Here is a 4,812-nt window from a genome sequence, read left to right as displayed (position 1 = left end):
CCATACACATTTTATTTATTTTTGTATAGGCTTATTTTATATCTTTACAAAACGTCCAGACATACTGTTTGCGATAATTATTTGGAAGAGCATTGACTTTATGATGCTGTAATGCACAGGACATCAAGTTCAGATGAACAAAAAACAACAAAAAACAAAACAACATAAACGAAAGAAAGTCAGAGACCAAGTAAATACATCAAAATTCATCAAAAGTGTATGGAAAACAATTCAAACGCACTACTGTCACTTTAAGACATTTTTCTAAATAATTCATGTCCAGCGTTTTAAAACAATGTGCATCTGGAGAGGTTCATAGCATTTCACTGTCAAGTCCTAAAAACTGAAACGTTTGACAAAACCATGCATGAACTCAATTTATAACCTGCTCTAGATGATTTCTCCTGCATGCTTGTAGCGTGTGCAAAGCTGGACCTTGTTTGCCTATGTGTAGCAAACTTCATTAACAATGGAGTGGAGTTTAGTCTGCTAGCTAATGTGTAGCCTAAGTGTAGTTTTTGTGAAGTTTCTCTTCAAATAAGGTGTAGTCATAAGCAGAGGTTAGCGCTCTCACTCGAATCTCCCTGCGGAATTTCTTGACTTTCATGCGTCTGTCAGATAAGTCAATACTCTTGTTCATCTCCAGGCGGCGCTCTCGCGTCAGATACATGTTGAACAATAACTATTTTTCCAGTTCCAGAGTCTGATGTTTGGTGTAAGGACAACGCTTTTTCCGTCCACTTTTAGCTATGATCCAGTTTCCAATGCAATTCTCCAATCTGGTGTCCCCTGTAAAAAAAGGAATTAGTTGAATTAACATAATTATTCGTTTATAGCCTAAACGTATCCTAATTTGTGATAGAACATAATAATCACTGGCATATGTAACACACCTTCGCAGCTTTTAGGGTTGGGGCCCCCTGGAGGTAGCCCCCCAAATTATAGGAAATTAGCTGTAAAAGTGCAAAATGTTCTCACAGTCTCATGGCAAATGTGTAGAATAACAGGAAACTAGCTTTACATTTTCAAAATGTTCTCTCAGCCTCTGCAAAATGTGTAGAATAGCAGGAAATCAGCACTGTAGACCTATAGTAGAATTGCACTTTGCACTGTAGGCCTATAGTAGAATTTCACTTTGCACTGTAGGCCCATAGCTTAATGGAGTTGCTAATCGATGCTAATATATAATTTTAACTCCAATTGTTTTCTTTCAAGGTTATATAAAGGTCATAACATGTCGTTGTCTATGATGCCTTAATGCACGGAGGTATAGCCTAACCATAGTCTTTAGTGAGATGATAAATTACCTCTTCTTAGAGAATATAGCTTAACTAATGCTGCATTATTTGCGTATCTGGAGAAGCCTACGCTCAATCAAGGCCAATTGAAACAATTAACTATATAGAAACACAGAGTCTACGAAAAATGTGAGTTGATCTCATCAGGCAAATAGGCTAATAAAAATGCATTGTTAATTCATATGAGTAACTTGTGTATTTTTTGGCGATAAGAATTACATTATGATCTTTCAATCCCCTCATAAATAGCATAAGATATACATTAAATGTAGATATTAGTTAATGCCGCAATACAGGTCTTGGTAAGAGGGATGGATACCACGGACGATGTCCGGGGTGTATAGTCGAGTCTATCCATAAAGGAGTCCGGAGGAGTTTCTGTCTTGATTAGGCCTACATGGTGCAGCGGGCACGAATAATACAGCTAATCACACTGTTCACATGGGGAAACAATCCGGAAATCATAAAGGCTAGTATTCAACGGCGCAGTGTTTTGATCATTTTTCAGTGATTTACTGATGAATTACTGTTTTAGAATGTGGGATAAAAGTCTTATATTTTAATAGCAAGTTATTAGTAGGGCCTATTGTAACGAATTTGTCAGATTTAAGGAAGAGAGAAATTAGGGACTGAAGCAACTTTTAATATTTCGCCCTAAATCATACGTTGTTTTTAATTACATGGAAATAGAAGCCTCATATCTGCCGGGTTTAAATAAATAAAGAGTTAAATAATTAAAGCATTAATTGTGTAAGCATTGGCGTGAATTTCGGATGCAAATGCCGTGTTCACATATGCTCAATACCAGGCCTAAGAAGAATACATAAATAATGATAATAATAATAATAGTCCTAATAATAATAATAAACGAATCCCCATCAGCCTAAAGTTCACCAGTTGGTCCTACAATTGTTTTTATAACTATTTGTCTTTCCTGAACTTACTAAGGAAAACGTCATAACTTGAGGTTGTATGTGTTTTAGATTTGTTGTTTTATACTTCGAAAAAGTATTTACCGACAACATTTTGTTTCGAAAGCGAACAAGCTGCAAAAACATAAGCAATCATACAAACACCCATTCCGTTACCCTTCACCTTCCAGGAAACTTTTATAAGCAAAAGCCTTCTTTTTTTTCTTTTTTTTTTTTTTGTCTGCGCAGTTTGTCTGTAGGCTATGTCTTCTCGGCTCGGTTTCCCGGGTACAGATTAAATACAGCTTAAACAGTGAGTCTCCATTTAACATGCTTTTTAGTCTAGGAATCTGTGTCTCGGAAACTAGCATCATCTGTTTAAATCCAATGAGATATAAACCAGGCTACATTAGAAGCACATAACAACGTGAATGATGCTTTATTTTATTAATTGCCGTAACTATATAATTACTATGTATTCATTTGGATAGGCCTCCCATTTTACTAGTAGCCTATTACTTTATTATAAAAAATTCAAGCGAGACATCGGGACTATAGTAGGTCTATCCAATCGGATTATTATTATTATCATGACCACCAATTAGACATAACAAATCTCATTTGTTAAACCTTCTCAAAATAAGAATGAATGAGCTCCATCTCAACTGCAAAGTATCTGAGGCTGTGCAGTGTGCAATTTCATTTCTCAAAATCAAAAATGTAGTTCAATGGTTGACGGATTATGTTCCTCCGAGAAAATTGGCACTGGCAAATATGGGCTATGTCAAGAGCATACGCAGTCTACCTTTCCAGATCACCCTCGTAGTCCAGTGAAATAAACAACGAAAAGTAGCCTACAAGCAGGCCTGTGCGTTAACCGGTATTGTGTGAATGTAATTTGGAGATGTTTAGGAAAGAGATAAGGAACGGAGATTCTATAATTATAAAGATGGCGTAGGTGTAACGGATGTGAAACGGCTAGCTTAGTTAGCGTGGGCGCTAAATAGCGTTTCAATCAGTGACGTCACTTGCTCTGAGACCTTGAAGTAGTAGTTCCCCTTGCTCTGCAAGGGCCGCGGCTTTTGTGGAGCGATGGGTAACGATGCTTCGAGGGTGACTGTTGATGTGTGCAGAAGGTCCCTAGTTCGCGCCCGGGTATGGGCGAGGGGACGGTCTAAATTTGTACTGTTACATAGGGAGGGAAGTGTATGGCGTAGGCTACTCACTTCAGGGGAAATGTCTACTTCATCAGCGTGGAATGATAATGCTTATTTATGTGATATAATCCGTGTGTGTGTTACCTTTAACCTCATTGTCTGTGCTTCCGTCCGTTTTGAGGACAATCTCTTTCTCAGACAGTTGTTTCGTTGAGCTGTAATTTTCCTCAAGTTTACTGTCTGCCAGATACGCCTCCTGATTGGTTTCGCAGGTGTAGTTAAATGATTCTGGATTCTCTGTCCCAGTTTCGACCACAGAGAAGATACTATATAGGCCGAAGCCATGCACATTCTCCTTTCTCGGGTACGGTTGACTGGCTGTAGGCGATTCCGGACGAGAATGTTCGTGCATTTGACTGTGATGGCGTCTGTCAGCCATCCTCTTGTAGGAACAAGGACAAACAGTCTCCGTGCGTCAGTTTGGATCCCCGCTATATAGGAAGCACATTGAGTCCTCCGTCACACTTTGTGATGGGAAAGAACATGGAAACAGTGGTCGGATAACAGGCTGTGTTACCTGGGATGCATTTTTATCTTCAGCCAATTTAGCTGCGTTAGGTAATGTTGGTGATGGTAAGTGGTGAGAGCCATCTTTGTCAGAGATGGCGCACCTGGTCCTTTGGAAAGAGACGAAGACGCGATTCCATCATTTCTCACCGTCGAACAGTCATACTCGGTCGAAACCTCTAAGAACCTACATCCCGGAACTGCCAAAATAGCCCTTATCTCTGCACACAGAGAATCCTCCTACCAACAATTCCACATGGAATTTAGAAGCTGGGATTCTATTTGGAAATTCCATTGTATTGTTATCTTTCTTATGTTGATACCACTGTTCAGAGCCCTCGTAAAGGATTATAGTCGGGTAGGAAGCTGACATATTCGAGTCGGGGACGTGGAGCATCAAAAAACTTCATCAACATAATTATGGACGTACCATGCCACGTGACTTTCAGACCAATAGGTGTTTGAAAGTGGCCTTGATGCACCAGACTGCCATGACGACACCAGGGTCAAGTTGTTGAGTTTTTAGCTCTATGACAGAGTAAGGGCGCCATCTAGCAGGACAGATACAGATAGGGTACAGACGCAAGTTCCTGAACATACAGTAGTAGAGACTAATTAAAATAGTGTTCTATTGAAATATGTGTTCTAGAAAACAAAAGTGAGCAAGGAGCTGGCAAAAAAGAAGAGGATAAACCTAAAGAAGATATGTTATGTAAATTGCACAACATGTAGGCTGACATTACATCATGATAAGTGCTGTCTTTGATTCTTGTGTAGAGGGTATGCACTCCAACAAATAAGATTATTGTTATTTCATGCTATTTATTTCATTTAAATGCATCAAGAGCAAAAACAAACGTTTTGACAATGATTCTTGAA

General features: G+C 38.9%; 1 pseudogene; it reads right to left on the bottom strand.

Moving 5' to 3' along the window:
- Positions 1-4,812, bottom strand: LOC110528201 (annotated as a pseudogene).

This window comes from Oncorhynchus mykiss, chromosome 7 (assembly GCF_013265735.2).
Source record: "Oncorhynchus mykiss isolate Arlee chromosome 7, USDA_OmykA_1.1, whole genome shotgun sequence".
Taxonomy (NCBI): Eukaryota; Metazoa; Chordata; class Actinopteri; order Salmoniformes; family Salmonidae; genus Oncorhynchus; species Oncorhynchus mykiss.
Note: the sequence above shows the minus strand (reverse complement) of the source record. Positions and strands in the feature narration are given on the sequence as shown.